General features: G+C 44.5%; 1 protein-coding gene across 4 annotated transcripts in view; it reads left to right on the forward strand.

The window, feature by feature from the left end:
* The first annotated feature begins 1,004 nt into the window (after window positions 1–1,004).
* The window catches only part of SESTD1 (SEC14 and spectrin domain containing 1), a 141,076-nt gene continuing 119,655 nt past the window's right edge, over window positions 1,005–22,425 (forward strand). For 3 of the 4 annotated variants that reach the window (XM_073646805.1, XM_073646806.1, XM_073646807.1), the window contains exon 1: window positions 1,006–1,159. The gene's annotated coding sequence lies outside the window, so the exon portion shown is untranslated. Of the gene's footprint in view, window positions 1,160–22,425 lie in introns of all 4 variants that reach the window. The other variant, XM_073646804.1, reaches the window with a different exon arrangement.

Consider the following 22,425-nt stretch of genomic DNA (forward strand, 5'->3'; position numbering starts at 1 on the left):
ATCATCGAGACCTGAGCCAATCAGGTCTCGATGTCAGAGGTCACAGCACCGGGATCCCTGCCGCTGCTGAGGTATGTGGGGGGTCCCGATCGCCGGCTGTCACTATCTTTTAAATGCCGCGATCGCTATGGATCGCGGCATCTAAAAGATAGGAACAAGTTAACATCATGGGGACCTGATCCAATCAGGTCCCCATGATGCCACATGTCAGAGCTATCGCTCTCAACCGGTACCGCAGCGCTAACAGGACTCTGTGGGCCCTGAGCGCTGCGGGACCACCCACCGTTTTTAAACTTCGGCGCTGCACAGAGCCCAGCAAGCGCCGACGTTTATGTACAGTGGGCGGTCTGGAAACGGTTAAATAAGAACCTATAGATGTTTGGTGTCTACGAACTCGTAATGGCCTGGAGAATAACAATGGCAGGTCAGATCTAGCATTCAGTGAACGTGGTAAAAAAACAAACAAAAAACAACTATGGAATTGCATTGTTTTTGCAATTTCACTGCTTTTGGATTTTTTTTCACGTTTTCCAGCACACGTTATGGTAAAACCAGTGGTGTCATTCAAAAGTACAACTCGTCCCGCAAAAACCAAGCCCTCACACGGCCATATCGACAGAAAAATATAAAAAGTTATGGCTCTGGGAAGAAGGGGAGCAAAAAACAAAAATGGCCCAGGATTGAAGGGGTTAAAAGCCTATTATATATAAAAAAAGAAACAGAAAAAAAACCTAAGGCAACCCCCAGTAATGTATTCCGCGGTCCAGTTGTGCGGTGATTCCGCCTCCTCCCGCCTCAGCTGCCGGGCAGATGTGCGGCGCTGCCTCCCTCGCACCATGAGCTGCCGCCGCCGGAGGACACGCCCCTCATTCCCTCCCGACCGCATCACTCTCATTGTTTCCATGTCTGCGGTCGCCAAGGAATCGAGGTCCCAGTCTCCCTGAGGGGCGGGACAGCGCGGGAGAGAGGTTCTACACGTGGATGCGGCTCGTCCAATCAGCGCTGTCGCAGCCTCCTGGCTTCCTTGGAGATCCTCCCCTTTGTAGGCGTGGTCTGGAGAGAGGAGGGAGCGCTGGATTGTAGTGGGGAGGGGACGCAACAGGAAGTGTGGAGCGAAGCTGCCGGAGCCGCCGCCGCCGCGGTCACTGCCTTATCTCATGTAAATATTGATGGGGACGGGAGTGCGGGTGATGCGGGCTGGGGAGGGAGAGCGGCCCGGGGGGCGGCGGCGGCGGCAGTAGTGCTGGCCGGGTGTGTGCGCCGCCGGCTCCAGGGATGGCTGTGCGGAGATGCTGCATGTGTGTGATGAGCAGCCAGGTGTGAGCGGTGACAATAGCAGCATTGTATCTGCTGCCTGCTCCTCTCTGCCCCACTCCCCTCTGCTGCCCCCTGGCGCCTCTGGCCGGTAATCCACAGTCTGATCGTTCTGGCCACACACATCGCGATTAGTGATGACATCCGATCGTGACATGTTGGGACAGTCATGGGGTTATCTCCATGTCGTGATAGTAGCTTAAAAAAAAAAAATGTTCACGTATGGGGGAATGTTGTGAGGCTGCACTGACAGGTGTCCATTATTGTAAGGCTGAGGTCCCTGACATGTAATATTGGTACAAGGTCATTAATCCACTGTGGGGGTAATAATTACAACAGCGGGGGTACTCTGATCTCTAGGAGAACCACTGATCTCCAGAATGGGCCCACCCATACTCCCAGAGAGTATGGCACTGACAGCGGAGTGCTGTCCTGACGGTCCGGCGGGGCACTGACAGCGGAGTGCTGTCCTGACGGTCCAGCGGGGCACTGACAGCGGAGTGCTGCCCTGGCGGTCTGGTGGGGCACTGACAGCGGAGTGCTGCCCTGGCGGTCTGGTGGGGCACTGAGAGCGGAGTGCTGCCCTGGCGGTCTGGCGGGGCACTGACAGCGGAGTGCTGCCCTGGCGGTCTGGCGGGGCACTGACAGCGGAGTGCTGCCCTGGCGGTCTGGCGGGGCACTGACAGCGGAGTGCTGTCCTGACGGTCCGGCGGGGCACTGACAGCGGAGTGCTGCCCTGGCGGTCTGGCGGGGCACTGACAGCGGAGTGCTGCCCTGGCGGTCTGGCGGGGCACTGACAGCGGAGTGCTGCCCTGGCGGTCCGGCGGGGCACTGACAGCGGAGTGCTGCCCTGGCGGTCCGGCGGGGCACTGACAGCGGAGTGCTGCCCTGGCGGTCCGGCGGGGCACTGACAGCGGAGTGCTGCCCTGGCGGTCCGGCGGGGCACGTAGGTGGTCTGTTGCTACTGGACCAGACCCCTACAAACCTCCCCGTACTGCTGCCATCCCCATGCTGCTCTATGTGGCAGCCTTGCTGGATCGGAGATGCGCAGTTAGCTAAAGGCGCTCGTCAGCAATGTTGGCCGACTCCAGAGCTGCGCTTACAAGCTTCATTGGAAACAGCTTGTAAGCTCTGCACAGGTTTAGCGGTGGTCGGTAACCTAGGCAACCAACAGTAAACAATGATTTTAGAAATCTCTCCATTCTTGAAAGCAAATTGCAAAGTTGCTTCGTCTTTCCAAGCTATTTGGAATTTTACCCTTTTCTTATAGTCGCCCTTTATAGAGGATGTATGGCAGTACTGACTGACAACTGCTGCAAAACCAGGACTGGGGCCACAATGGTTGTCAGCCAGCACTGCTATACATGGACTGGTGACTTTTTGGCTGCTTTGTACCTGTCTCATCTGTCTTCCGACCCTGGACCTCTAATGGTCGGTATAGTGAGTAGATCCCTGCAGCAGTGTTACTGCCATCACTGATGGTGTTCCACTTTTGTGCTCGGCCCCCCAACCATCAAGCATTGGTGGTCTTTGCTGTGGTAGGTCACCGGTGTTAGCACCTGCTTAGTTCACACTTGTTATCAGCTTTGCTTGTGAATAGATTTATTATTTTTGTGCATTTTTCCATTTTCTTGATTTGTTCAGTTTCTGGCTTTGGATGCGGCCAGTGATCAGATCTATTTCTATTCAAGACGCCTTGTAAAAAAGTGCTGTGTCTGGTGACAGTGAGTCATGGTATTGGGTCATTGAGGAAGAAATGCCTTGGATCTCTTCTCTTCAAGGTCTGGTATTGTCTGCAGACGATAACTGAGCGCAGCACCTCTTCCCTAGTTCACAGTATGAACCAGAGCTTCTGAGCTCACCGATTGGCTGCAGCATTGTCGACTTGATGTCAGCGCTGCAGACAATACCACACATCAGGAGCTACGGCAGAGACTCAGTGCTAGATGATGAATATAGCACAGTTGTGTTTTATTATTATTTTTTTTTTAATTAAAACAAACTGCAACCAGGGGACGGGCGTTTAACAAGCCCAGAAAAACCCTTTAATTGCATGGATGACACGAGGACAAAGTGTTTTTTTTTTAAATTACATTTAGTTTTGCTTCAGATTTGATAGTCATCAGATTTCACAAGTCAGACTGTATATATTAAATACCGTAGATCTGTTAGACCTGAATAGGCTGATGTGCTTACTTTGAAAATCAGAACAGCTGTATAATTTTTGTGAAAATGGTGAAGTCTGATATTAAATTGAGTAAGCTATGTGTCCACTTTGAGCTGTAGCTGGGCTGCTATAATGCTTGTCAAGGATGACACCGGAGAGAGAACGCAGATCCTACCGCTGCCACCGGTTTGTCAGGGGCCACAACTCCGCTGCCTCCAATCGTCAGGGCAGTTACACAAGTGATGGACGAGGCAGCGGCTGCTTCCACTACTAGGCCGGTTATTGGGGAACTCACAGTGAGTGTATGGTACGTACACCTCCGATTCCAACGCTTGGAATATATATATATTACGCCCTGATACAATCACTACCAGCTCCACAATAACAAAAGGAACTACTAGCTGCCACTACCAATCGTTTATACAGACCGATTGGACACCTGTTACAGTTAGCGTATAGCTTCAGGTATGCGATGAACAGAGAGATAAAAATTTTATATACTTAATTAGGAAAGGTAGACAGTGTTTATAAAAATATAAAAAGATGATACAAAATGGAAACAAAACAATACGGTATATACAATTACATAGAATAAAAAGGGATAACGAAAGAAAAGTACTAAACCTGATGTTGCAGGAATGGCTCTTATCTTTATAGAGGGAAGCACTCCAATTAGGAAAATGGAACATGATCACAGTGAACTGTGTCTTCCAGAATGAAGAAAGACGGAGACCTAAACTCTGGTTTTTATTAGATCATGGTTAAGCCCTCATATCTTCCCTTGGTGAGCTCATATGGGTTGCTGGTTGTGGGATATGCGAGGTCTATTCAGTTTGAGATTTCCAATTTTCAGGATATCTTCGCCCCTTGAGGTCCCAGGCGGGAGATAGCCTTGTCATGTTTCCTATCACAATTTTACCTTTCTATAGAGATGAAGCATGGCATGGATAACATCATCCGCCTGGCCGATATTAAGTTAGAGGGGTTAGAATGCCCTTTTGTTGATGTGAGTGAATGTGTTATGTTCGTCCCTTCGCTAAAACACCGAAAATATACCTCCTATAAATATTAGGTTGATGCAAACCCCAATATTTATCACTGACCACTGGCTCCAAAAAGTCTTCGATCAGTGCTTTGAACAGAGGAAGATCTTGCCGTGTTGGTTTGTTTCTCCACCTTTTGAATACACGAATCCGAGGCTTAGTGTCTGGCTCTTAGAGTAGATCTCCTGTTGTAATAACCTGGAGGTCCCTACTTAACTGGAGGTTGAAGTGTCTGCTCTTTCTCACTTCCCCAGTTATAATTAATCTCATCTGTTCAATGTGAGGGTGATATGTCCCCTCTCCGGTGATGTCTTTATGGATTTTTATTTTTCTCTGTGACAATGCTCCTTTTTTAATTTGAGGATTATATCGATATTTAAGGTAAGTACAGTGGCCTCATCAGGTTTAAAATCTGTTTAATAACGTATGTAATTTGTACTGTTAAATCTGGTGTGAGCCTAGCTGACAGGCCGTAAATAAAATTATCTCTTGAAATGCCCCATTAAGTCTAGTTTTGCGTATGATGGGGTGTTTTTACTGTTGCAGATTTTGCTGTGAATGTTCTCTGGCCGCTTGTGGCAGCACGTGCTTATTACCTAATACACATTCTTATGTCCCCAACATCATCTATCAGGGAATAGTCGGGGGGCTCCCATACACATTAGATGGTTGGACGATCCCCACAATTCAGGCAACTTTTATCTAATAAGTATGGGGCCTTTAGGCTGCGGTAAAGGTAATATGCCTTGGAGAGAGGAAAAAAGAGTTTTATATCTGTAATGTATGGATAAAAGTAGAGGACCATCAGTGAAAAGTTACCTTTAGCCTATGTTCACACTTTGTGTTTGCTGCATTTTTATGCAAATTAAAAGCTGTGTTTTACAGTACCAGCGAAAGCTATGAGATTGTTTTTTGCAGCGTTTTTTACCCATAGAAAGCAATGATAAAGTGCAAAAATGCAGGTATCAGGTTTTGCTGTGTTTTTAGTGAAAAAGGCAGGTACAGCAGTATGTCAAACCCATTTATTTTTGTGATTTTCCCAAGTTTAAACCATAATGTCTTGGTGTTCTCACCTGAGATGGCAGTTAGGATTAGTACAATTTAATTAAATTAGTGATATGTGCAAAGTAAACAATTGCCTGAGCAATTCAATGGCCGACCAATGTGTAAAACTAAAGTGTCCTACAAACTCAATGCACTGCCAATGTCCTAGGTAAACTATTCCTGACCAATTCAACCCCCACAGTTGTAATTCTGTATTTTTTTCATGAATGCATATGAACTTTCTTGTCCAGAATAGTCACTATTTTTTTCAGATATAAAAATCTTTTTCCACTAAATAATTTGATCAAATTGCCCTTTTTTTTCAGAAATGGTATCACATACAGTACAGACCAAAAGTTTGGACACACCTTCTCATTTCAAGATTTTTCTGTATTTTCATGACTGAAAATTGTACATTCACACTGAAGGCATCAAAACTATGAATTAACACATGTGGAATTATATACTTAACAAAAAAGTGTGAAACAACTGAAAATATGTCTTATATTCTAGGTTCTTCAAAGTAGCCACCTTTTGCTTTGATGATTGCTTTGCACACTCTTGGCATTCTCTTGATGAGCTTCAAGAGGTAATCACCGGAAATGGTCTTCCGACAATCTTGAAGGAGTTCCCAGAGATGCTTAGCACTTGTTGGCCCTTTTGCCTTCACTCTGCGGTGCAGCTCACCCCAAACCATCTCGATTGGGTTCAGGTCTGGTGACTGTGGAGGCCAGGTCATCTGGCGTAGCACCCCATCACTCTCCTTCTTGGTCAAATAGCCCTTACACAGCCTGGAGGTGTGTTTGGGGTCATTGTCCTGTTGAAAAATAAATGATGGTCCAACTAAACGCAAACCGGATGGAATAGCATGCCGCTGCAAGATGCTGTGGTGGCCATGCTGGTTCAGTATGCCTTCAATTTTGAATAAATCCCCAACAGTGTCACCAGCAAAGCACCATCACACCTCCTCCATGCTTCACGGTGGGAACCAGGCATGTAGAGTCCATCCCTTCACCTTTTCTTGTTCCCACAAAGACACGGTGGTTGGAACCAAAGATCTCAAATTTGGACTCATCAGACCAAAGCACAGATTTCCACTGGTCTACTGTCCATTCCTTGTGTTCTTTAGCCCAAACAAGTCTCTTCTGCTTGTTGCCTGTCCTTAGCAGTGGTTTCCTAGCAGCTATTTTACCATGAAGGCCTGCTGCACAAAGTCTCCTCTTAACAGTTGTTGTAGAAATGTGTCTGCTGCTAGAACTCTGTGTGGCATTGACCTGGTCTCTAATCTGAGCTGCTGTTAACCTGCGATTTCTGAGGCTGGTGACTCGGATAAACTTATCCTCAGAAGCAGAGGTGACTCTTGGTCTTCCTTTCCTGGCGCGGTCCTCATGTGAGCCAGTTTCTTTGTAGCGCTTGATGGTTTTTGCAACTGCACTTGGGGACACTTTCAAAGTTTGCCCAATTTTTCGCACTGACTGACCTTCATTTCGTAAAGTAATGATGGCCACTCTTTTTTCTTTACTTAGCTGCTTTTTTCTTGCCATAATACAAATTCTAACAGTCTATTCAGTAGGACTATCAGCTGTGTATCCACCAGACTTCTGCACAACACAACTGATGGTCCCAACCTCATTTATAAGGCAAGAAATCCCACTTATTAAACCTGACAGGGCACACCTGCGAAGTGAAAACCATTTCCGGTGACTACCTCTTGAAGCTCATCAAGAGAATGCCAAGAGTGTGCAAAGCAGTCATCAAAGCAAAAGGTGGCTACTTTGAAGAACCTAGAATATAAGACATATTTTCAGTTGTTTCACACTTTTTTGTTAAGGATATAATTCCACATGTGTTAATTCATAGTTTTGATGCCTTCAGTGTGAATGTACAATTTTCATTGTCATGAAAATACAGAAAAATCTTTAAATGAGAAGGTGTGTCCAAACTTTTGGTCTGTACTGTATGTCTTGCATTGGTGACCTGTGTTCATGCTTCTGTGGTGGAAGCAAAACTGAACTTTCGGATCCCAAAATACGCAGCAAAACATGCTTTTTGTAAGCAGCGTCTTTACTGCCCAGAGAGCAGGTGTTGCCTGCAGAACCAAAACGCATCGTGTGAACATAGCCTTTAGCGAACTTGTCAGCACGATTTTACAATGTAAAATAAAGACACGGCTGTAATACAGTGTGTATTGATACCTTTGGTGAATAAATCTGCTGTTATTCTTCTTTAAAGGTATCAATATAATCAGTTTTGCAGCGCCATGACTTCCCCACACACATGCATTCTCAGATTGGCTGAGCATTCATTCATACATATATATATATATATATATATATATATATATTTTTTTTTTTTTTTGAGAGTGAAATAAGACTCCTCCTTCTGTCTTTTTTTTTTTTTTGTCTGTTGGGTTTTGTTGCTGTTTTTTTGTGCCAAATTCTTCAGAATGGTGCACCCAGTACATATATTTTCTGTAAAATCAGAAACGGTATTTATTGTCTGTCTAACCTTTTATTGTAACCTTTTTAGCACAAAAAGTCACACGTTTAGGCAAAATGGTGAACACACATAACATTGACTTGGAAGAAAGGTGCAAATGGAAAGATGAATATGATGTAAACAAAAATTCACAAAACACCAAAAACTGCACAAAAAATAGGCAAAACTCGATAACTCTGGACCCATGGGTTATTGCAGATGTCTCAAACACTCGGGCTGCGGGCCGCATGCGGCCCCTGAGGCTGCTTTATGCGGCCCACAGGCACAGACCCCTTGACGATCCCGACCTGGTCCAGGAGGAGCCGCTGACAGCAGCACTGCATTGCCGCGCAGAGACCGGCTCCCTGCACAGCATTTCCAATGCCAGCCGCTGGCCAATCAGAGGCCAGCAGCTGATATCTGCGTCCCAGCGCAGCGGCATATGACGTCACTGCCATGCGCAGATGTCAGCTGCTGGCCTCTGATTGCCCGGAGGCTGGCAGTGGGGACAATTCTACCAGATAGGGACCTGCATGGGGCCCATTACTGAATGATGGGGACCACCAGGATGGGGCACATTACTGAATGATGGGGACCCCCAGGATGGGGCATATTACTGCATGATGAGGACCCCCAGGATGGGGCATATTACTGCATGATGAGGACCCCCAGGATGGGGCATATTACTGCAAGATGGGGACCCCCAGGATGGGGCATATTACTACAAGATGGGGGCCACCAGGATAGGGCACATTACTACAAGATGGGGACCACCAGGATGGAGCACATTACTGCATGATGGGGACCCCCAGGATGGGGCATATTACTACAAGATGGGGACCCCCAGGATGGGGCACATTACTACAAGATGGGGACCCCCAGGATGGGGCACATTATTGCATGATGGGGCCCCCCAGGATGGGGCACATTACTGCATGATGGGGACCCTCAGGATGGGGCACATTACTACAAGGCGGGGACCACCAGGATGGGGCACATTACTGCAAGGCGGGGACCACCAGGATGGGGCACATTACTGCAAGGCGGGGACCACCAGGATGGGGCACATTACTGCAAGGCGGGGACCACCAGGATGGGGCACATTACTAGATGTTTGCCAGAATTACTATATGGTGCTAATTGTAAAACAATATTACTTTATGTGGCCAATTGGAGGAAACAAAATTGTAAAAATTAAAAAAAAATAAATAAAAATAAAACATGAAAAAATATTTTGCCACTAAAAATGCTGTTTTATATATAAACTAAAGTAAGCACAAAAAAGTGCACGTTTATTATCGCCACATCCGTAGCGACCCAAGCTATAAATAAAATAAACACATCAAAAATGTTCAGACAGTGTATACAAAAAAAAAAAAAAAAATGGTATCACTAAAAATGTCACTTTGACCTGCAAAGAATGCGGCCCCCCAAATTCAAATTTTTTCCATGTGCGGCCCATATACCCAGCAGAGTTTGAGACCCCTGGGTTATTGTTTAGTACATACAATCATGGCCAAAAGTGTTGGCACCCTTGAAATGGTTCCAGCAAATGAAGTATTTCTCAAAGAAAATGATTGCAACTACACATGTTTATTTCCTTTTTGTGTATTGGAAAAAAAACAAAAAACAGTGAGAAAAAGGAAAATTGTACATCATTTCATACAAAACCCCCAAAATGGGCCACACAAAATTGTTTGTAAATAACTTTGTTTCAAGCATGTGATGCTTGTTCAAACTCATCTATAGCAAGTAACAGTGGAGGACAATATGAAAATCACACCTGAAGCCAGATAAAAAGGGGATAAGTTGACTCAACATTTGCATTGTGTGTCTGTGTTTGCCACAAAAAGCATGGAGAAGAAAAAGAGGAGAAGAGAACTGTCTGAGGATTTGAGGACCAAAATTGTTGAACAATATCAACAGTCTCAAGGTTACAAGTCCATCTCCAGGGATCTTGATGTTTCCTTGTCCATGATGTGCAATATAATCAAGAAGTTTACAACCCATGGCACTGTAGCTATATCTCCCTGAACGTGGACGACAGAGAAAAATTGATGAAATTGATGAAAGGTTGCAACACAGGATAGTCCAAATGTTGGAGAAGCAGCCCCAATTAAGCTCTAAAGAAAGCTGTCCTGCACGCTCAGGTTGCATCAGTGTCAGCGCGAACTGTCTGTCAACATTTGAATGAAATGAAACGCTATGACAGGAGACCCAGGAGGACCCCACTGCTGACACGGAGACATAAAAAACTAGACTGCAGTTTGTTAAAATGTATGTGAGTAAGCCAAAATCGTTCTGGGAAAGCGTCTTGTGGACAGATGAGACCAAAATAGAGCTTTTTGGTAAAGCACATCATCCTATTGTTTACCAAAAACGGAATGAGGCCTACAAAGAACACAGTACCTACAGTCAAATATGGTGGAGGTTCAAATATGTTTTGGGGTTGTTTTGCTGCCTCTGGCACTAGGTGTTTTGACTGTGTTCAAGGCATCATGACATCTAAAGATTACTAAAGGATTTTGGGTTGCAATGTAGTGCCTAGTGTCAGAAACCTGGGTTTGTGTCCTAGGTCATGGGTCTTCCAGCAGAACAATGACCCCAAACATACTTCAAGAAGCACCCAGAAATAGATGGAATCAGAGCACTGGAGAGTTATGAAGTGGCCAGAAATGAGTCCGGATCTAAATCCCATTGATCACCTGTGGAGAGCTCTTAAAATTGCTGTTGGGAGAAGGCGCCTTCAAATATAAGAGACCTGGAGCAGTTTGCAAAAGAAGAGTGATACAAAATTCCAGTTGAGAGGTGTAAGAAGCTTGTGGATGGTTATAGGAAGCGATTGATTGCAGTTATTTATTCCAAAGGGTGTGCAACCAACTTCATTCTCTGGAACAATTTCAAGGGTGCCATCACTTTCGGCCATGACTGTATCTGATTAGTAAGTGGATTAAATCCAACTTTTACAACCCGGCACTTCTGTGAGTGTTAAAACCAAAGTTCTTGATCCTCTAAGCCGGAATAAAGGCAGTATTACAGACCAGTGTATTCGATAATGTGATCCTTTATAGTAGTGATCTGTCCCATCCCCAACCTTCCAGACCTGATTGCTCAGATGTGCGGAGAGGTAAAAGTAGATTTGTGAAATATTCCTTGATGACATGGCAAGGGTTAATCAGTTCAGTTGATCTTTTGGAGCTCTCCATCCTGAATAGTCTCAGCTGTTCTGTGTTGGTCACTCCCCTCTGGTGTATATGCTGGCCACTGGCACTTGGGAATTGCTATAGATAGTTCCACTTTTTGGTTTGTAGTTGATGGGAGAAAGTTCAGTGTTCGGAGTTGGCGGTTGGAGAGTTTTTCTGGAGATTGCTGCGTGGAGTTGGTTTGTGTGATTTCCCTTATCCTCTCACATTTGGTTTCCCCTTCCTATACATCCTCTGTTTCCCAGTCTGCTTTTTTGTGAGTGCATTTGTATGATTGTAGTTTTCATTTATCCCTGTCTGTTAACCCTGTATATCTGGTTAGTGTTTTCCTATACACTTCAGCCCCACACCTCCCTGGGTGTGGAGGGGGGGGGGGTAAAATCAGATCAGGATTAATATAGGAGCATAGCAAGGCAGGTGACCCCGGTGTCTCCATCTTCAGGAGTAATCCGGATGACAGGGATAGACTAGGGCGCCCCTAGTTCGAGGGATCGGGTAGGTGCCCACAGTCCCTTGACACTACGTGACACCGAGCCTGAAATGCGTGTTCTCCGATGGATCTAGAAAGGGTCTTGCCACGACAGAATAGGGGGAGAGCAGGAGCACTGACACTGGCCAGATCCAGCAATCCGGACAGTTTCGGGGCAGCACTGTCGAGCTGTATAGCAAAACAGTCTGCAAGCGCGCACTCCGTGCCTAGGAACCTGGCCGCTTCTGAGGTGGCCAATAACGTTGCATCGGATGCTGTATGCTAATGTGAACCCGATCTAAGGCTGTAGTCAATCTACAACATGTTTATGCCACTTTTTTGCAAAATCATAGGAAAAAAACTTTGTGGTACTGCTTTTTTTCACCTGGATTGAGCTTGAGCTTAGACTAGGCTTACAGTAAGCCTTTTGCTGCCATGTAATGTATGGCTCCTGATTATATACATTAAAGGAGTTGTCCAGTATAAATAAGTTATCCAATAGATCGATGTGGGCCAACTGCTCGAACCTGCACTGTTCGTCCGAATGGGGCACTATTATTTCCATTAAAATAATTATACACATGCCCAACCTGAGCTCTATTCATTCCCTATAGGGCTGGTGAGCGTTGTGCACAGTTTTTACTGGCAGTCCTGTAGAGAGTGACTGCAGCGGTGGTGGGGCATCTGACCAGCCGAACACGTCATTTTAGTGTTTTATAGTAGATGACTGAGAAGTATCCATCTTTGGCAATGCTGATATGACTTGCCCCTCATTCAGACGTCCGTTTTTCACATGTAGAACATTAAAGTCTATGGCGATGTGGACTTGTTGGATGCCATCCAAGTGCTATTTGTTTTTTTTTTTACTATTTAATGGATAGAAGTTTGGATTTTTTTTTTCTTTGCATTGAAGAAAATCTGATGTCACGCTGGCAATGAAACAGATGAATCCGATTTTCATTCAGTTTATTTATCTCACTGATGGAAAACAGCAGGGTCGATAGTGACTTGTAGATCGCATATGATTTGCACTGACGAGGGACAGTACTGTCTGAAAATTGAGATTCTGATTTGACTTTTATCCTAAGTCATATTGCAAGACTCGTTAAAGGGTCCATAGTGACTTGTAGGATTGCTGCTTCCAACAGGTGGCTGTCATGCTAGGTATGGGAAGGACCCAGCGTACGATGACGGGAAAAGGGGGGGGAAGCCCAGCAACTAGGGAAAGGGAGAGTGGAGGCCCCTAGGCAGATCTAACACCCTGACTCCCCTATCGTCACTAAATAGGTTCCGCACCTATCGTCGAGCAGGATACCTTAGCCCTGGCTGACCCTAGAGCTAGGCCCTAGGTAGGGAGGGGGAGAGGTGAGCACTAGTCAGCCCCACTACAACTAATGACAAACCAGGTCAGACAAGGAGACACACTTAGCTTTGAGAAGACACCAGAGGGATCACGACTACAATCCTCAAAGGAACTCCAAGAAGAATCTAGCCGACTGCTAGAACTCCAGACATAAACAGAGGAATATACTTTATCACCACCGATTCTCTGGAGCAACTGAGTGTATTTAAAGATCCAGCAAGGGTGTGTTAATTAGCAGCAGAAGGTGGAGATCACCACTGGGTCCTAAAGAGGGAGGGATGATGAAAGGATCAAGAAGGTGTCTGCAAGGCCAAGCGCAGCGACCTTCTACAGCCTGATCCAGAATGACTGTCTGTCAAACCGGATACACCGTGACAGTGGCACTATAGAGTTCGAGTCCTTTTCCTCTCTGAAGAGGCAGTTTGCATATTTAATTTCCCAAAGGAGCATTGCACAGCGAAAAAGCCTCCTTCCAATGGCATGCCAGGCTTGGCTTGTCACTCTCCACAAGGAGAAACGTTACCCCTCAGACCTCAGTCCAGAGCCTCTCACCTAGCCTAATCAGATCTCATACTTTGCACTGAGGAGGGGCAATACCCCGAAACACCGTGTCTGCAAATGGAGATTCTGATTTGGCTTTTATCCTAAGTCATATGGCATGGCTCTTTAAAGGGTCAATAGTGACTTGTAGGATTGCTGCTTCCAAAAGGTGGCGCTATAGAGTTCAAGTCCTCTTTCTCTCTGAGGAGGCAATTTGCATATTTGATGGAAAACAGACATTTTATTCTCGCATGCAAAAAATACCCAAAAGCGAAGGTCTTAACGAGGCCTTAGAATTATATATCAGTATTATTGGTAATTCATTATAATTGTGTTGACGTCTTTCCATGAATGTGGTTTTCAGACGCGTTTCCTGATCTATGGCCGCCATTCATAGTCCCAAAGTAATTGTCATCCTATAATTAGCAGACGTGTGACAAATGTCGTGGTCTCTCCCCCCGCCGTGTGTCTTGTGTGCGGTCACTGAGGATGGGCGCTGTCGGCTGTCTTTGCCGGTGTCAGAAGCGTGCCTGTGGCCAGGACTTCTCCAGCCTTTGTTTCTCGGCCCTGTTCATTGCTGGCAATGCTTCCTGTTATTACAGCTTTTCGTTGTGTTCAATCAAAAAAACAAAACCAAAAGACCCTTTTTTCACCGCCCTTCATTAATCAATAAAAGCTGCTCTATTATAGCTCCAACATGTTACACCAGCGACACAATAGGAAACCAAACACCGTCGCTGATGAACGTCTACGGTGCCTTTAATGCTGCGAGCCGGGATGCAGGCACTGAACGGTTAAAAGAAGAAATTGGAGTCCTGTTCAGGAGACCTCGCCGTGCTGCTGGCTGACCCGCTACGCCCACTTTTTTTTCGCCCAAAGGAAAAGTGTTTCCCATGTCGTCTCTCGGCTCTAATGAATGTTTCATGAATGTCCCTTGTAGGTTAAATCAATTTTTCTCCCGTCATACACTCCCAGCGTTTCCATAATGCAGCTGCTCTTTCCAATTACAGCATCCATTAATCCGGCACAGTTTCTACCATTGATTTTTCTTTCTAAATATTTAGTATCTGGGTTATGATATAAAAAGCTGTTTGTGCACAATATGGGCATTCGTGGCATTGTCTATGGAGGAAACGAGGTCGGAGGGCGCCTGGTCGGCCGCATTATCTGGAGAGCTCGCAGCCCTCTGTGTAATTGTGGCTGAATAGAGAGCCACCGGTAATGGGGTAATCACATTAATTCATAACGTCCTCTGGAGGAATCGCTGCACAGTGGTGGGACCATTATGATGGAAGGATTCGTCCCATACACGGCTGCCGGTATAGTATACTGCTATTGACTAATCACTACACTTCGCTAAGCATGCACCCTCAATAGCTATTTCTCCCAAAACCCGCAAATACATATTTATCTTCTATGTATGTGTTATCAAGCTGCAGATCATTTCCCTTGAGAGTAAAGGATCGGGCATCTTGAAATTCAGCATGCCCAATCCTTTTTTTCATCCTGACATTACAAATGAATGCCGGCCACCGAAATCACCAGTCAGTTGATTTTAGTCTGAATGGTCACGTCTCTGGCATAGTTAGTGAATTAGAAGTGTCGTTTACATTCGCTTGATCGTGGTCCATCGATGGTTGCAGTAAAATTGGGTTCTTGCACCTTTTCCCAAAGTGGGATTGGGTCATTTGAGTAGAGCTGAGTAAAAAGATTTGCATGACCCTCACCCGGCGTCCATATCTGTACACTGTGGTTTGTGAAGCAGGGTAGTTTGCAGTCGAATGTGGCGCCAGGGGTGTCTCTTGCGATTTCTAGGTTCTCGCGATGTCAGGACGTTGCGTGAGGCCTAGTCACTAGCAACTTTTAGTTTTGCAATGGTTACCCTAAAATCATGGCCTTACCTGGACTCCCCCCATCTAAGAAAGATCTCAGACGGCACAATGCCTCTTGCAATTATAAGGTCACCGCAACATCTTCACGGAGGTCTTGCAATCACAAGACGTGCACAGGATGCCGGCATTCAAGTGCTGACCGAGGAAGTTCGCACTGCCCGCATACGGCTGCCAAGAAGTATTGAAGTGGACGCCGGGCCAACGTTATGCAAATCTTTTTGCTCCTCTCTACAATGTGGCTTTTGAAAGCTTGGCATAAATTTTGTGATTACATTGAGTTATATGGCAGGGGTCCGGGTAGCCCATGAGTATAGGTTTATCATTGCAAGATTAATAGTTGGTTTGGTGCCTTATTCTAAATTGGCATTCTGATTTTAAATAAATTGCTGACAATTTTCATGTTATCGCATATCCAAATGATAAGTGATAATTTGAGGATCAGTGGCGGTCCGACAGCCGTGACCCTCAACATTCCACAGAATGGGGCTCTGAAATGTCCCATTGAAATGGAGCAGTACCACCGGTTCATTCAGTGTCTAAAGGACTGCTGGAGATAGCGGGGCGCTGTACTTTCTCAGCAATCCCATAGAGAATGAGTGGAACTGTGTTGCACATGTGCGACCACCACTTCGTTCCGACAGGGCACTCGGAGCCGCATTATCGGGCTCAGTGAGGGTCTCGATCACTGGAGTTACGAAGCCAGCATGGTGAGCGGTCTGGACTGTTTCCTATATAGTTCTGTGCAGTGGTTGGTCGCATGTCTGACTGTCCCTCCCTAAAAGAAGCCTCCTTCCTGTGACGGGTGCCCCAATCTGGCGCCATTCATACTGAGTTTTGTAGGGCGTTAATGTCTCCCACCTCAGACTTTATCTGAAACCCAAAAAAAATGGATTCAGAAGTGCCCATGACAGATCCGTTGACTTGAATAACTTCCTTTTGGGCTACTTCTGTGCTGCTTTTTAAAGGTCTCCATCTTTTCGGACGGACACAAGAACACATTCTTCTACCCTTATCCAATAAGAAGATAACTTATGGGGGCTGTAATAATCTTTTAAAGGGGTTTAGTACCCGGAGTATGGATGAGTCGGGAGGGGTAGCTGTGGGATGATTGTTCAGCTGACAGCTATCCAATGGGCTTTAGAAGGGTCTGCTGGTAATTCACAGGGTAACCCCCCCCCCCCGCTAGACCCCAATTTATCAGCTGTATTAAGTGTTTTAAAAAGGATTTAAAAATGTTTAAAAGCAGGAAATAATAGGAATAATAAGCGTTAATTACTCGTTAATGACCCCGGCCGGATAGACATTGATGACTTATCCTAAGGAAAGGCCATCAAAGTAAAAGTTGCGGACAACCTCTTTAAGCCTCCATCAGCACCACTGCAGGGAAGGATGACAAAATTCTTTAATGGACTGACTGTACACGTCACAGATGTATTGGGTTCTTCTCAGTGAAAGAGCCTCTTTGTACAAACTAATAGAGGAAGGTCCCAAATGGATGGACCCCTCCGTAAAGACTTTTATTAAATTTTCTAATTAAAAATCCCCTTAGGTCTGTAAAAGTTGGGCAACTATTGAAATCAAGTGCCTTATTACTCAGTCAGCTGCTTTTTAATTATCATATATGCTGTTTAATTGCTTGTCCTTCTAGGAGCTATCTTCTGCAATAACGGAGTAAAAGCCGGTAGTTAACGTGATAGTGCGATACAGCGAAACCAGTGGAAGTTTTTAAATCAACCATGATTATAAATGGCGGATAGTTGATCCAAACCCAAAATGGCAAAAGATTTGTGAAGTTAAGACCCTATATGTCCTAGACTAGCCTGCTGATATAGACTCGGCCGACAGTGTAATGAGTACGGGGGCTTCCCTACTCTCCCCCTGATAAATGATGTTGGGGGAGATGAGCATCCAACATGTCCAATTATGGAGAACCGATCCTTTTATTCTCAGTGAGATAGGATGTCACCGGAGGAGTCTGGCCACGACACTTTCAAAGAGACCAAAAGACGTGCTCGACAGTGAGCGCTACCGTGTATGGAGGAGTCAGGAGAGATAATACTGGCCGAGCTAATGTTCCGCGCAGCTATCTGTTGTGCATTGGGCCTCTTAAATAGTAAAAGTTGTTTCAATTTTTACTTTATAAATCAATAATACACATGAAAATAAGAAACTTTGTAATATATCTTATCAGAGAAATCTGCTGCTTTCTCCTCTCGGCTGATCAATCTCAAAATTCTCAATTCTGGAGTAAAATCTGTATTCAGTGGAGATAGAATGTTACATTACTCAGATAGGAGATGGCAGTTGGTTTTTATAACATTCTATGTAGAAGGGATGGGAGAGTAGGAGGAGCTCTGCCTTTAGCTCCTCCCTCCTCTCTACATAGAACTTTATGAGCACCAACTGCCATCTCCTAGTAATGTAACTGAATACAAATTTTACCCAAGAATTGAGACTGAATAATCAAGTTATGGTGGAGAAAGAAGCAGAGTTATCTGATAAGACCTATTACAGTTTCTTATTTTCATATGTACTATTGATTTATGAAATATTAAAACAGCGGTTACTCTTTAATCTTGTTATTGTAAAAAATTAGAGAAGTACCTTTTAACTTTTGAAATCCGATAAAAACGGGAGATTATATACAGACGCTGAGAAAGCTGGCATGCAATTACTAATGGGTAGAAGTCCTATTTATGGGGAGATATATATATTTTTATTTTACCTTTTGATCTTTTGGATTGAAAAGCGAAAAGTTATCGAATAAAGTTTTGCCATCTGCGGAGGCGCCTGCTACTGAGGAAGAACACGTGCCAACTTCATAGCAATGATTGTGCACTTTATTATGTTTTACCGCTAATAACAAGGGCTTTTATGTGTTTTTACTCTGATGTTGGCTTCCACTGATGCCAGCATAAAAGGAATCCTGGACGACAAAGCAATCCATTAGGTGAAAATAAAAGAGCGCACAGCGTAGGGAATCTAATAGTAAATTATTTTATTGCTTTGCTAAGTAAGTGCTGCGTCTTCAGGGGGAGTGCGCCTGGTGTGACCCGGGGGCCGAGAACTTCCCTATATGCAAAGCTGAATCTTCATTGCACCCGACGGTCTGATGCGCAAAGACTAGTGCTTGCAATCACCTGTATAAACCATTCTAATACCATTATATTGTATATATTCTAATCATATCGTAGAGCTGCTATACGGTATTCAACGTTACTGCAGCTTACCAATTGGCTGTTATATGGCAGCATGTGATCTCAATTATAGCCTGACTTAAACAGCAGCCTGTAATATGTCAGGTGTGTGAGGCATCTGTACTGAATCTGACATTTACCACACCTCTCCTATGAAGGGAAAGTTGGGCCTGTTCAACGTCTCAGAGGAGATCTCATTTATATGTATAAATCCATATGTGGTCAATGCAAAGGACCAGAGGGCACTCATTATATGTGGAGGAAAGGAGATTCCGGCAGCTAAACAGGAAAGGGTTCTTTACAGTCAGAGCAGTCAGACTGTGGAATGTCCTATCGCAAGAGGTGGAAGACACTATAATGGCATGTAAAAAAGGGCCGGATGATATTATCACAACAAATGGCCATTGTGGGTTATAAATAATTTAGCAGTAGAGAACTGGTGGAGAAAAGTTGTACTTGATGGACCCAAGTCTTGTTTTCAAACTATGTAAATTGGGCTGTCGGTTTTGTATAAATTTAAATAATTATTACTCCTGTTTCTAAATGACAACATACTGAGAAGCTGCACCCCCACAATACTGAGACATATTGATGATATCCCCTAAACCGTCCCTAATGCGACATGCAGTGCAATCCACCAAAGTTTGGGATTCCATAAATATCCATGAAAAAAAAAAAAAAGAATTTAAAGAGGTTGTCCTACTTTTACATTGATGGCCTATCATTAGGATAGACCATCAATGTCTGATCAGCCGTAGTCTGACACCCGGCACCCCCCCACCGATCAGCGGTTATCGGTGTCGGCAGTGGCAGCCGCCGGCCGGAAGTACTCATTTGCCGAGCTGCTCCTTCTACTTGTAGTGGCCACCATAGGGTACTACACATCCGCCTCCTATTGATTTGAATAGGAGGCGGATGTGCAGTACCAAGCCTCGGCCACTACCAGAAGACGGAGCAGCTCGGCGAGTGAGCACTTCCGGCCGGCGAAACTGATAACAGCTGATCGGCGGAGGTGCCAGGTGTCGGACCCCGGCCGATCAGAGATTAATGACCTATCCTTTGGATAGGTCATCAATTTAAAAGTAGTGGACAACCTCTTTAACCTTTGGATGCAATTTGTGGCACATGGAGGTACCATACACATGTGCCACTATGGGAGCTCGATGCAGATACACAGGTTTTTTTTTTTGTAAGGCTACCTTCACACGTCCCATTGCTGTTTCCAATTTTATGAACCATTTGGAATGCAAGAAAATAGAAATATAGCATTAATTTCTAAGGCCTTAAAAGGTGTCCACTTTCATCTGTTCCGTTTTCGATCTCTTGTTTGGACAGACCAGAAACGGTAGTCTGCTCAACTCCTCTACAGAGACCCTGCTTGTAACAATGGATCCTTTCACCCCGATACGAACACCAAAGAATGACGGATATGTTTAAAAATGAAGACCCATGTTCCCAAGATTCTGTTGCAAAACTGTTTCAAATATTTATTTTTCTTGTGCAATTAATAGTGAATGCAAAAATGTATTGACTTTTGGCGATTGTTTAATGCCAGTCCTGGTCAGCTCTGCTAACTTTTTGAAAAAAGTAGGTGAAACTTCATCAAGAGGAGACGCGGCCAAGTTCAGCTGGCGAATTCATCATAATTTACACCACAAAAGTGTCTGTCTACTGAAGTCATAATGAAATATCACAATGTGAACAAAGCCTAACCAGCATATAAAAATGCTGCAAAAAAAGGATGTGCATATGAAAATCTACGTATTCCCCCTGCCTGCATATGCCCTATCAGTATCATGAGTGTCTTTATATGTAATTCCCAGATATACAACAGGCACACATATATACGACGTATATGGAGCCGCACTGAGGTCCTTACAGGCAATGTTATGTCTGACTTAGTGCAAGATCACTGCACATTGATTTACGGGGAAAGATTAATCAATGTCTACAATTGGGCTTATAATACTTAAAATGGGCTTACGAGCTAGCGATCCCCTCCCCCAGTCATTTACTGGTCCGAGCTCTGTATACACAGACAGGACAAGAAATGGAAATATTAATATTTTTTTTTTCTATAGGGACTTGGGGGGGACTTGTTAGTTGTTCTGAGCAACTTCTCCACCTTTCCCTTGCACTAGAGTTTCTGATTTGGTTCCTTCTTGGGCTCTGTTCGCACAGCTGTCTTACACGGTCCATTTTTTTTCTCTTTTGGTTTATAATTGAGGAGTCCGGTATTAGTATTGCTGGATAAAGCCCTTGTCTGGACTTTAGTTACTTAAACATCCATTTGTTCTTAAAAGTTAATATTTAACCGGTATTTTAACTTGAGCTTTAAAGTGTCACTTGTGATCATGGAGTAGACACATTCCTGAATGACTGGCGCTGACCCTTGGATTGAGACTACTGTGGCGGGTGTTGTGCCCTGGTTGTCAGGTCTGGTGTCCTGGTCTCGGCTATATAATATTGTACTCTGACCATAGCACAGAACTACCTGCTCGGTCCGGTCATTACTGCTGAAAGTGGATCTATCATTAGACTTTGTCGCCTTGTTTAAAATTATACTAAATTTGCCATCATCATGAACATCCAAAAATAATAGCTGATCTGCTGACCTTCGCAGGCAGTGTCCGCGGCACATTGAATGGAGCTGCGCAGCTCTTACAGTGTTTATACCTGGCAGCCGCTAGAGCTAATAGCAGTTGATCGGTGGTCGTGTTGGGTAACGGACCCCCACAGATCTGAAATTGATAACTTATCAAGGATTAGGACACTGTTATTTAATGTATATATGAAATATTGGAAAAATTAATCTAATTACTATGAAAAATTACAGTAGAAAAAGAAGGTACTTAGCCCATAGATTGGCCAATATATGTGTGCCCAACAGCCAACATCAAGGTGACCTTCATTGTTGGGTCCCTGTCCTGATATGACACCCCTCCAATTTATGGGGCAGGAATGAACCAGGGACAAGGACCCAACAATGAAGGTCGCCTTGATGTTGGCTTTTGGGCACACATATATTGGCCAATCTATGCGCTAAGTACCTTTCTTTTTTTACTGTAATTTTTCATAGTAATATTAGATAAATTTTTCCAATATTTCATATATACATTATGTAGCGCTTTACTATTTTCCATTGTAGTAATGCAGTTTCAATGTTCTAGAGCAATCATTCTTAGCAACTTTAATTCTTTTCTATAGTTACATTTTTTTAGTTAGCTCCTGTTCACACTAGCTTGGATGTGCTGGCCATTTTCTGCTATTTCATCAAGGATTAGTTCATCAATATCAATTGCCCTGAGAACCTCTTTATTGTCAGTAACTTTGGTGGTCCAGAGTAGATGAGACTGTTAAACAATTGTCCAGCCGATGAAAAAAACAAACTTCTTGCCTTCTTGTCTCTCCTGTTCTGATACTACTTAGAGCTGTAGAGCTCTCCGGTCTCTATATTTTTTTTCTTCTACATTTATATTGACTTGTGACTGCTGCAGCGGTCGGTGACCGACTTATCATTATTACAGTCAGTGATTGGCTACAGTGGTCACATGTTAAGAGAGAGGTAGAGAGACCAGTGGGTGACCTGGGACGTGTTGGAACAAGAGCAGCAGGGAATGGTAAGGGCGAGTAGAACTTATTTCAATATTTCACAGCTTTCTGAGAGTTTTAAATATACGTTCCTATTAATAGGATCTGTACATGTCGTGTTATC

The sequence above is a fragment of the Phyllobates terribilis genome, unplaced genomic scaffold (genome assembly GCF_046119375.1).
Source record: "Phyllobates terribilis strain yellow unplaced genomic scaffold, ASM4611937v1 Scaffold_9__5_contigs__length_417890890, whole genome shotgun sequence".
Classification (NCBI taxonomy): Eukaryota; Metazoa; Chordata; class Amphibia; order Anura; family Dendrobatidae; genus Phyllobates; species Phyllobates terribilis.